Consider the following 12,874-nt stretch of genomic DNA (forward strand, 5'->3'; position numbering starts at 1 on the left):
CAGCAAATAAAATAATTCTGAGAATGAAGGCTGTCAGTTTCCGGATTACAAGGGCTCAGCGCACCTAGTTTCAACGCAATGGAAGGAGAAAGCACCCTGCCTTCTTCCATTCCTTATCAGTGTGCGCATCCAGGCACATGAGTGTGAGATTTCAGAACACCGGGGAACGGCTGGAGGGAATGAACAGTACACATGCAGAGTATTAGGAATCAATAACTTTGCAGTCCTCAGATGCCACATAGGAAACACGGAATGTGGGCCTTCTCCAATTCTGAAGGAAGATTATTTCCAGATAGATTAAAAGTCATGCCAAAAGACTTGTAGACTCTTTAAAAATGTATATTCCACACACTGTTTTATTTATTTTTATTATTTTTTTGAGACAGGGTCTCTCACCTAGGCTGGAGTGCAGTGGCACGAACACTGCTCACTGCAGCCTTGACCTCCCAGGCTCAAGTGATTCTCCTGCTTGAGCCTCCCAAGTAGCTGGGACCACAGGCATGTGCCACCGTGCCTGGCTGATTTTTTTGTCAAGACAGGGTTTTGCCATCTTGGCCAGGCTGGTGTTGAATTCCTGGACTCAAGCTATCCGCCTGCCTTGGCCTCCAAAAGTGCTGGGATTGCAGGTGGGAGCCACCGTGCCCGGCCTTTACACGCCCTTTTAAATAAAAGGACTAGAGAATGTACTCCAAAAGGAGAAAGCATGGCCTAAAGGCAACGGGAGAGCCAGTGCAAAGAGCAAGGTGAGTCCCCAGGAGCACAGCAAAAGGGGGTTCCAGGACGGCAGCCGTGCACTCAGCATAGAAGGCAGCCAGGTTGGGTTTAGGGCTGGCTCCAGAGAAGATAGCTTAACTATTAGGACACCTGTTGCCTCTGAACATAGTGAGGGTTTACATAGGAGCTGAGATTGAATTATTGACAAGTACCTAGGAAACCAAGGGACGTAACTCCAGGGAAAATGGGTAGGAAAGAAGAAGTTACCGCAGTAATACTATCATATAATTTATGAATAGTATTTACATAGTCCTAAAATAGAAGCACTGAACAGTAACCATATTGTGATAGACGCCTATTAGGAGAGTGGAGGGCGGGAGCAGGACTGATGGGAAGTGTGTGCGAGCAAAAGCTGAATAATCGTCATTTCCGTGGGGAGAGGTGAAGAGAAAATGCCCAGTCTTGAAAAGCATTTTGCCCCTGACTGAGTGCCAGAGAGCACACCCTGGGCAGAAAGCATACCCGTGAGAGGCATGTGGGAGAGGCTTTGGCTTCTGTTTAAACCAGCCCAGAAGCAGCACAGCAGAGAGAAACGCTGCAGGAGGGCCGAGGGCAGGGCCTTGTGGAAAGCTGTGGAGTCCACACATCGTGGAAGCCCTTAGGGTGAGGCAAGGATGGGACCCAGCACTGGCCTCTTCAGCAGCAGCCCATCACGGTGAGGGGAGCCACACACGAGCACCGAAGTTGGGGGAACCTTTCACCTGGAAAGTATGGCATGTTGAGGGGGCCATGAGCTGCAAATGCACAGTTCAGCACCAGAGAACCCGAGGACGGGGAACCCGGTGCTGGAGAAAGGTCTCATGAGTGCCGTGAGTGTGGGAAGTTTCTTAGCCACAACTCCAGCTGCAAGCTGCATTGAACACTGGAGAGTCCACTGTGGTGCTGAGCCTTGTGAGTGCAGCTGATGTGGGAAAGCATTCAGCAAAGGACTCTCCTTTCTTTGGTGCCGGAAGGTTCACAACAGAAAGGCTTTGTTCATGCAGTAAAGGTTGGAAAACCTGTAGCCATATCGCTAAGTTCATTCAGCATCGGGGAGTTCACACTATAGAAAGTCCTTACAAATGCACAGAAAGTGTTCCGCCAAGGGTCTGCTCTGATTTAGCCCTGGAGGATTTTCAGCTTTAAAATGGCGGTATAGAATCAAGCTGGCTTCACACCCCCAACAGAAAACCAAAATAAATATACAGTGTGAGATTTTCACCAGCAACAACCCAGGACTCAAATAAGAGTATGAGACAGATTCTGGGGCCACAAAGAAGTGAAAAAACTCCAGGCAGATGGTAGGAGAGCCAGACTTGCGCATCCATGATGCCCCTTCCCCGGATTCTGCCTAGCAACAATTGAGTGGAGAATCTTTCCCTGACAGTATTAGTACACTGCTATGAAGAACTGCTTGAGACTGGGTAATTTGTAAAGAAAAGAGCTTTAATTGACTCACAGTTCTGCATGGTTGGGGAGGCCTCAGGAAACTTACAATCATGGTGGAAGGGGAAGCAGGTGCCTTCTTCACAAGGTGGCAGGAGAGAGTGTGTGTGTGAAGGAGGAACTGTCAAACACTTATAAAACCATCAGATCTCATAAGAACTCACTATCACGAGGACAGCATGGGGAAACCACCCCATGATCCAATCATCTCCCACCTGGTCCCTCCTTCGACACCTGGGGATTATAATTCAAGATGAGATTTGGCTGGGGACACAGAGCCAAACGATATCACCGACTCACCGGTTTTTACACTGGGAAGAGTGAGACTGAGGTGGTCAACCAGCTTTCCCACCATGCTAGAATCCCTGGCAGGAGACCTGTCCTTGCATTAACCGACAGGCACAGCATGACTGCCTGAAGAGAGAAATCTGTGGGGACAGGCAGTGACAAATGGGGGAGGGGGAACTACCATCCCCAGCCCTGGAGAGACTGCTCTGTAACAGCCACAGGAGATGCCAAATCAGAGTGGCTGTTCAGCAGCAGCCACTGGAGGAGGTATGTTTCCCAGCTCCCTTGGGCACAAACCCCTCACCAGCCTTGTCACACTGCTGGGATAATTCCTTTGGGACCTTCCCAGTTCAGGACAGGCAAAGCTCCCATCATGTTCTGGAGTTGAGGTGAGCCTGGGCTTAACGTGCCATGTGGAGCTGAAAAGGAGGCAGTGACCTAGTGGTAAAGACTTGCTAAGCAAAAATATCCAATAAAACCCAAAACAAGCCAGACAGAGAAAACTGGAATAAATAATCCTTCAATGCAAGGACAGATGTATACTCACAAGAAACAACAGCAAACAGGGAACTGTGACCTCTTCAAAAGGACAAAGCAAAAATCTAGTGACCCTAACGAGAAGACAGTTTGTGAGCTCTCTGACCAAGAATTCAAAATAGCAGTTTTACAGAGACTCAGGGATCACCAAGAACACAGAAAATCACTTCTGAAATTTATCAGAGAAATTTAACAAAGATGGAAATAATCAAACAGAAATCTTGGAACTGAGAAATACATTTGCCGAACTGAAGAACTCATTAGAGGCTCTTAACAGCAGAATGGACCAAGCAGAGGAAAGAATCAGTGAGCTTGAAGACTGTCTCTTTGAAAATACACAGAGGAGAAAAAAGAATGAGAAGGAATGAAGATCACCTACAGGAGAGAAAATTACCTCAAAAGACCAAATCTGAGAATCATGGGTGTTCAGGAGGATGCTGAGCAAGGGCAAGGGGTAGAAAGCAGATTCAAAGAAATAATAACAGAGAACTTCCCAAAGCTTGAGAAGGAGTTAAACATCTAGGCACAGGAAGGTCTAGAACACCAGATTCCACCCAAATAAGACTACCCTAAGGCATACACTACTCAAACTCTCAAGGTCAAGGACAAAGAGAGGATGCTAAAAGCAGCAAATAACATAAATAACATAAATTAATGGAGCTCTGATTCATCTCACAGCAGAATTCTCAATGGAGAACCATACCCTAACCCTAACCACCTTTAACTTGGGGGGTTTTGGCAGGAGGGAATGGAATGGAATTTTCAAAATGCTTGATGATTTAGTCCTGGAATGTGCATCACCCAGAGCGTTGCTCGGAGTGCAATGAATGGAAGGAACCTCCTGCCAAATCCCAGGCTTGCGCTGCATAAAAGCCATTCAGTACAGCCTGTTTGGAAGAGCTTTAAGTTGCAGGTCCAGCCTCTCACCCTCGGCAAAATCCCATCCAAGGAAGACCTCATGAATGCAGATATAGGGGAAGGCCTTCTACCACAGAGATCTCCTCATTCAGCACTGGAATGTTCACCAGAGACCCAGTCCTTACGAGTGCAGCCAGTGTGAGGAAACCTTCAGCCAAGGGCCCCACCTCACTCTGCACTAGAAAGTTCTGGCTGGAGGAGGACCTTAGGTGTGCAGGGAATGTGCACTGTCCTTGTTTGACTTAACAGCGCATGCCAGAGAGGAGATCTGAGAGCAGAGCCTTTGTGGGGATGGCCTTGAGAGCAGCCTTTGTGGGGATAGCCTTAGCCAGAAGTTGAACTTCTGTTCACATGTCCACATTGGGTGCTGCTCATGCATGGTGCTGGGTCTGTGGGAAGCTTGCAGGAGCTACATGGCATATTCCAGCCTGCCCAGATCCCTTGCCAGAGTCATGTCACTGTCCTCCTCTACCAGCTGCCGGGGACTCCTGAGCCACCCCACTATGCTCTTTCCAGTCCCTTGAGGGAAACCCACGTAGCCTGAGCCCCCATTCCCTTCTCCCTGATTGGATGGATGGGGCATGGACATGACCTAGCTTCGGCTAAGGGGACCTTAGCCAGGGTCTTTTAGTGGCTCACAGGGACGGTTTACATTTTTTCATGGATGTTGCTGGCCTCATGTGACTCTGGATGGATTTGTCTGGCTTCCAGCTCAAACTTCTAAGGGAACTGCCTGCCTCATTAGGCTACCTTTAACTTGGGGGTTTTTGTTTATTATGTGGAGTGGCTGAGAACAGAACTGGGGTCTGCCATCATTGGAGGTAGGGGTGGGGGGTGTGGAGGCAACAGGATACAGGGAAGAGCTCTCAGTCCATTTGGCTGAAGTTTGTTGCGTAAGACCTGGGAATGACTGAAGGGCTCTGTGTGCAGCTCAGTGCTGTGGCCTGGATGGATGTCAGGATTGTTTCTGGGCCCAGGCCACCCTGAGGAGAGAGTGGTTGGTAGTACAGTCCCAGCACGTCTTGGGGCATCCTGAGCTCGGTCCTTTGTATCCAGGGATGTGTCTCACACGTTCCAGTTCCGTGTGGGGAAGCTTTTCCCTGGGACTACCAGGAGCCAGGTGCCCTGAAGTGCAGAAGCTGGTGGGCGGTGTCATTGATGGTAAGACTTGCTGGGGCCACGTAGGAGTCATAGTGCAGAAATACTAGGTCTGAATAGTCGGGAGTGGGGGAGACTGCAGCAAACCTAGGGGAGGTGCCCCTTCTAACCGGGCATTCACACATGTTCAGTAGCTGCTCTGTGAGATGACAGTGCACAGAAATGCTGAGGACCTCCAGACCTGTGTCCCACAGCCACTCTCATGGGCAGAGCGAATAATCGAAAGCAGCCTAGTCCAGGGTGGAGAAGTTCACTGGGTTGCCCTGGGCCAGGGCGTCATGTTTGGTAGGGTGAAGCTGTGGGCAGGAAATTACTTGCTGGGATGCCAAAGAAATTTGCGGGACAGCTGCTTGCAGGGGGTGCTTTTGGACTTGCTGGGAAGCTGGAGCAGGCTGGGCTCCCGGGGAATGCTGGGCAGCTGCCTGTGGGGCAGCTGAACTTTTTGGGAGGCCACCTGGGACAGCCGCAGAACTCAGCCAGGATGCTCCGTGTTGGGTGCTGCTGAAACCTGCTGGAGGTAAGCTCCACTGGCGTCCCACATACCCGCGAGTGCCAAGGGAGTCGGAAGGAAGGAAAGCACAGTGGAACTAGGAAGAGAAACCCCTTCCTCTTACCAGTGTCCCTCCAGAGCCGCCCACCGACAGGCTCATCAGCCCTGTGCCAGCTGGCAAGGAAGTTGTGCTCCTGGATCCCGGCAGAGCACTGGGGAATGATCTGCAGGCTGGAGGAGGAGGCGTGTCATGTGCTTGTAGCAGTGTTGCAGGCTTCTTCCTCAGGGGACCCAGCCTTACTTTCAAGAATCTTGGCCTGTGAATTGAGCTAGGTCTGGGAACTGGGAGAGAGGCTGCTGCTATCCACAGTTGTGACTCAAGTCAGATTTTTGGCTCCCAGACCTAAGGTTTTCTGCTTTTTTCCATCAGTCAGTCCTCTTGTATTCCTAGGGATACCATGTTCAATTAGCCACTGGCAAAGAGCCCTGTGGACCAGGGTGTTTTGATCCCCAGCGTGTGTCTGCTCCCTCCCTTGGCAGACACAGCCGCCTGGTCTTTGCTGGTCAAGTCCTGGCATTTGGCCTCTGCTCCTCTGGAACCCTATCATCCCCATTGAAATCAGAGAGCCCAGCTCAGTGGCAGTGTCCCTGCCATCGCACCTGCCTGCCAAAGAGAGCAGTTGCAAAGCTTCTCAGGGATGCAGGTGCTCCCAGGCATTTCTCAGTGCCCAAGTGAAAGTGAGAGTGCTTTGGAGCCTTCTTGCAGTGTGTACTTGAGAGAGAGGTGTGCGGGTCACACATGTTAAACCCAGTCCAATGGTCCCATCTCCCTACGCCTCTGGAATCCCTCCTCCATGCTGGGAAAGCTCTAGCATCTCAACCTTGTTAAGTGTAGGTCATTTCTGAGTTCAAGTTTCAGTCAAACAATCAAATAAGCAGTTAGAGCCATGTGGCTTGTTCCTGGGGTGTGCCTCATTGATGGATCCAGTACCTGGAGTGGTGTGAACCTTCTGCTTCAAGGCGAGAGACCACAATTGGTGGTGATGTCAGGTAATGGGATTTTTTTTTTTTTTGAGACAGGGTCTCACTCTGTCACCCAGGTTGGAGTGCAGTGGCGCAATCTCAGCTCACTGCAGCCTCTGCCTCCCGGATTCAAGTGATACTCAGTCTCCTGAGTAGCTGGGATTACAGACGTGAGCCACCATGCCTGGCCAATTTTTGTATTTTTAGTAGAGATGAGGTTTTATCATGTTGGCCAGGCTGGTCTCAAACTCCTGGCCTCAAGTGATCCACCTGCCTTAGCCTCCCAAAGTGCTGGGATTACAGGTGTGAGCCACCATGCCTGGCTAGTACCAGGATTTCTTACAAGGGCTCTTTCTAACCCACTGCCTTTTGTTGGAGAAATTGATGTTATTGGCATATTTTTAAAATCATGTCCAAATGCAGCTACAGAACATGAAGAAAATATTTTCTAGAGTGAAATGCTTCAAAGAGTGAACAAGGAATCCATCTGCTGCCATTCCCCCAATCCGCTCTGTCCCAGTTTCCAGGCTGCGAGGGGGGCCAGTGTGGTATCTGATGATGCTGTAAGTCATCCTCAGGGACAGCTCCAAAGGTTTAGCATCACATTTGATCCAAATGTTCAGAACGTCTCACAGATGGGTGTCATTTCTGAAAACCTGTAATTGTAGGCTAAAATTTTCTGATTTAGTTTAAAAAAGGAATAAAAAAGGATAAGCAAAGAAACTGCCTGGAAGTGAGACCTGTGCTTTAGCTGGACTTAGCCATCACTGAACCAGACACAGATGCTTTGGTGAAGGGTGCAAAAAGGTCATCCCTTCATCCCTCTCAGAAATGAAAGTGAGATAGTTGACAATAATGAAAAAACGTTTTATTTATTAAAATGGGTGATCATTAAAAATGTCTATTTAAAATGAGAAGTCTGTGTTTGTGAATGCTGAAAGCTGAGGAATATTACCATTGATCAGTGGTTCTTAATTCTGGCTGCACAGTGCCTGAGGTGTGTTAAAAAGCTCCCGATGCCTGGGCATTGTCTGGATCAACTGTGTGTTAGTTTCCTATTGTTACTAACAGATGACACAAGCTTTGTGGCTTAAAACAAGACAGATTTGTTATCTTACAGTTCTATAGGTCAGAAGCCCCACACGAGCCTCACTGGGCCAAAATCAAGATGTGGGCAGAGCTGTGTGTTTTCTGGAAACGCCAGGGAGACTCCATTTCTTTGCCTTCTCCAGCTTCTAGAGTCTGCCCACATTTTTGCCTTGTAGCCCCCTCCTCCATCTTCACAGCCAGCAACAAAGTCCTGGCTGGGGGTCCTCCCCACACCACATCACTCTGAGCTCCACTCTGCTGCCCTCCTACACTTTTTAGGACCCTGTGATGACACTGGGCCAACCAGATCATCCAGGATGATCTCCCTCTCTTAAGGGCAACTGAATAGCCACACTAATTCCATCGGCAACCCCAGTTAGCGCAGCATATTCACAGCTTCTGTGAACTAGGATGTGGACATCCCCGGGAGCCTCTTACCTGCTGACCACAGCCGTAAAATCGGAATTTCTGGGAGTTGAGCTTGAGCCTCAATAGTTTTAGAAACCTTCCCAGTGGATTCTAATATGAGGCCATTTAACTAGGACTGGTTATGGGGAACAGCTGGAGGGTTTCAAGAAAGGAAGTAATGCAGCCCAATGTGTATTTTAGAAATACTGCTCCAGTTACACTGTCAGGGGTGGGCTGGTGGGGGAGGGAGGACTGTGATAGGACTTGAGTCAGTGGACAAGCGACAGCTGTGGGGATCAAGGCAGTCTTGGTTTTGCTAGCCATTCCTCAAAAGGATCAATGTCCACTACGTGAGTACTGCCCTGGGGTAAAGGAGATACACAAATATTTTGAGGAGTCTTGGACAAGACCAAGCCACAGTACGAGACACCCAGTACAGCACCTCCCACCCCCAGAGGTGTTTTTTTTTTTTTTTTTTTTTTGAGTCAGGGTCTTACTCTGCCACCCAGGCTGGAATGCAGTGGCATGATCATAGCTCACTGCAGCCTTGAACTTCTGGGCTCAAACGATCCTCCTGCTTCAGCTTCCCGGAAAGCTAGGACTGTATAGTTGCTCACCACCACATCTGGCTAATTTTTAATTTTTTTGTTTTTGGTGGAGACAGGGTCTTACTATATTTTTCAGGCTCGTCTCAAACTCCTGGCCTTAAGTGATCTTCCTGCCTTGGCCTCCCAAAGCGCTGGGATTACAGGTGTCAGCCACCATGCCTGGACCTCCTCCAGAGTTCTTGAGCAAGGCCATGCCATTGGTGGCAGCGAATTACATGCCTTTGTGGAGATACAATCACACACCATAAAGTTCACCATTTTAAAGGATTCTGCTTTAAAGTGTAACAGTTTTTAGCATATCCACAAAGTTGTGTGTTGATCACCACTGTCTAATTCCAGAACATTTCCATCACCCCCAACAAAAAACTTCATATCTATTTGCACTCACGCCCCAGTTCTGTCCCTGCCAGGCCCTGGCTACAACTAATTTGCTTTCAGTGTTTATGGATTTATCTATCCCATTTATACTTATGTAAATGGAATCATATAATATGTGGCCTTTTGTGAGTGGCTTCTTTCACTTAGCATGATGTTTTTAAGGTTTGCCTATGTTATAGCATGTGTCAGAATTTCCTTCCTTTTCATGGCCAAATAGTATTCTACTCTATGGATGCACCACATTTTGTTTATCCATTTATCAGTCCATGGACATTTGGGTTGTTTCTGTTTTTTGGCTATTGCAAATAAGGCTGCTATGAACATTTGGGTACAAAGTTTTATATAGATACATGTTTTCAGTTTTCTTCAGTATATACCTGGGAATGGAATTGCTGGGTCATATATTAACTCAATATTTAATTTTTGAGGAACTGCTGAACTGGTTTTCTCAGTGGCTGAACTATTTTACATTCCCACTGTCAATGCACAAGGGTTTTGATTGCCCTACATTCTTGCTAACACTTGTTATTGTCTGTCTTTTTGATTTTAGTCCCCCTAGTGGGGATGAATTGGTATCTCACTGTGGTTTTGATTTGCATTTCTCTAGTGAGTGATACTACCACACATCTTTTCATGTACTCTTTGGCTGTTTACATATGTCCTTTGAGAAATGTATGTTTAGATCCTTTGCACGTTTTAAAATTGAGTTGTCTTTTTATTGTTACTTAGAAGAGGTCTTTATATATTTTGGATACGATTCTCTTATCAGATATTTGATTTGCAAATATTTTCTCCCATTCTGTAGGTTTTCTTTTAACTTTCTTCATGATGTTCTTTGAAGCACAAAAGCATTTAATTTTGAAGAGGTCCAACTTGTCTATTTTTCATTTTTACTTGTGCTTTTGATGTCAGATCTAAGAATCCATTGCTCGATCCAAGATCATGAAGGTTTACTCCCATGCTTTCTTCCAAGTCTTATAGTCTCTTAGTTGTTACATTTTATGTCTTTGATCCACTCTGAATTAATGTGTACATATGGTGTAAGGTAGGGGGCCTAACTTCATTCTTTTGTACGTAGATATCCAGTTGTCCCAGCAATTATTTTTGTTGAATAGTCTATTCTTTCCTCTATTGAGTTGTCTTGGTGCCCTTGTCAAAAATCAGTTGACCATGGCTGGGTGTGGTGGCTCACGCCTGTAATCCCAGCACTTTGGGAGGCCGAGCCAGGTGGATCACCTGAGGTCAGGAGTTTGAGATCAGCCTGGCTAACATGGTGAAACCCCGTCTCTACTAAAAATACAAATTAGCTGGGGGTGGTGATGGGTGCCTATAATCCCAGCTACTCGGGAGGCTGAGGCAGGAGAATTGCTTGAACCCAGGAGGTGGAGGTTGTAGTGAGCCAAGAGTGCACTACTGCACTCCAGCCTGGGGTACAGAGGGACACTCCATTTCAAAAAAAAAAAAAAAGGAAAATCAATTGACCATTAACATAAGGTTTTATTTTGGACTCTCAATTCTACTGATGTATTTCTAACCTTATGGCAATACAATACTGTCTTGATTACTGTTGTTTTGTAATAAGTTTTGAAATCATGAAGTATGAGTACTGCAAGTTTGTTGTTTTTCAAGATCATTTTGGCTATTCTGGGTTTCTTACATTTCCATATGAATTTTAGGATCAGCTTGTCAATTTCTTCAAAAAAAGGCAGCTGGGGTTTTTATAGTAATTGTGTTGAATCCATTGAGTATTAGGGGGAGTATTTCCATCTTAACAATATTAAGTCTAATAATTCATTATCCCAAGATATCTTCCAATTTATTTAGGTCTTCTTTGATTTCTTTCAGTAATGTTTTATAGTTTTGGGGGTGCGTGTCTTGCTCTTCTTTGTTAAATTTATTTCTAAGTATTTTATTCCTTTTAGTGCTATTGTAAATGGGATTGTTTTCTTAATTTCATTTCAATATGGGAAGCATAACACAGTGCTTGCCTGGTAGGGTTGTTAGGACAGCTGGATGGGCCAGCAGGCAGGCACCTTACGATGCCTGTCTTTTGAGAGATGCTCAGTGAGCACTGGCTGTCATGGCTCCTCCACCTCTCTTCCCGCTCCCCGCCACACCCAGGACCCTGAATGAGGGTGGTGCTGTGGCATCCTAGTTAGAGCTTGAGGCTTCAGAGCCAGCGGGGCTAAGATTATGGTGCTAATATGCCCTAGCTGGGGGGCCTTGGGAGCGTTTTATAGCTGACTGAGCTTCTGTTTCCTCATTTGCAAAGTGGGGCTGCCAATGCGATGTCGTTTGTGGGATGTTGTGAGGGATAAACGACGCAATGCAGCTCAGACGCGGAGCATCATGTCTGGCCCACGCTTCACTGCATCCGGGATACCAGTGTTGATAAATGACATCACTGACTATGCCAATCACAGTTGACACCGCCATCGCTGGTGTGACGCACCCTGGCATCAGAGGTGGTAAAATGTGGACCCCATGTCTCTTGGCATTGCAGAAATGCAGGATTTCTATCATGCAGTTGCCTCTTCCACACAGTGCATGGCCTGGACAATCCCAGCGGGCTTTTCCTATGTGACTCACTTTCATGTACATTTAAAAAAATTAGGAAAGAAGCTTTCTGTGACCCTCAGGTACTCCAGCTTCTGTTGGTGGAAGTCAGGAGATGTTACAGGCCTAACGGAATCAAGTCCTCAGGTATTTAAGCTATTCTTTGTTTCCTACAGGAAAGAGAACTTTATATACAAGGTGGGTCCCCTGAAGATTAGATTATCAGTTGGAAACCTGAGTTCCAATGTATTCCCACTGTTGGATCTCTGAATGCTGTGCTTTTGACCGGGGTCTCCTGGGCCCCATATTCTAATGGTCAGTTTCAGGTTCCTCTTCTTTCACCTCTGCCTGTGGAGGCAGGAGGCATGCAGTGATCATCACCCTCCTTCTTCCAGTGTTTTCAGTCTCTGCTCTCCAGGGACCAGTCTTCTGCATATCATGTCTCCTGGTTCCATCACAGCCATGTGAAAGCACAGTCACCCTGGAGAGGAACAGAAGGCAGAGTCAGCCCCTACCTGTCTTACATGCGCCAGGGAAGAACGGACTCATGGCCCTTCTGAGACTTCAACCTGAGGGTCGGTGAATGTCAGAACAGCAGCGACAGCGAGGGCTGACTCCGGCTTTGACCTTCAGACCCTGAGCAGCCAGTGGAGTCTAGCTCAGTCTCGGCTTTCACTGTGGACACTGAGGCTTAGGGAGGTGAGGAGACACAGCTGGCTGTGGTGGCCCCCCGCCCTGGCGGTGCCAGGACCAAGCCCAGGGCCTGTCTCATGCCGTGCCCTATGCCTTCTGAGCGGAAGAGGAGCCTGTTCGTTGAGGAACTAAGAGTGGATTAGAAGAGTAACGGATGCTTTCTACAGAAGCAAGCGGCCTGGGTTTGGAACGAGGCAGCCTGTTCGTTTGCTGTGCGTCCTTGTCCCTCTCAGAACCTTCCTATAGTAGGCGCTTTATCAATGCTGGTCAGTGAAGGAATGAGTGAATGATGTTTTTCAACAAAAATGAATTCATTTTGTGGACTAAAATAGCCTCTGGGGAGCCCATTGCAGAGACCCTGCCATCCGCGTGCCCCGGGCTGCCTGTGGCTCTCCCAGGCTGCTTTCCCTGCAGGTCTTGTACCTGGGAGTCTGGCCATCCAGCATCCCTGGGAAGGGGTTTTTGGGAAATGTGCATTTATGGATTTGAAATCCCAAACGGGATATCCACACTGCGTTAGAAGGCGCAG

This window comes from Pan paniscus, chromosome 13 (genome assembly GCF_029289425.2).
Source record: "Pan paniscus chromosome 13, NHGRI_mPanPan1-v2.0_pri, whole genome shotgun sequence".
NCBI classification, from domain to species: domain Eukaryota; kingdom Metazoa; phylum Chordata; class Mammalia; order Primates; family Hominidae; genus Pan; species Pan paniscus.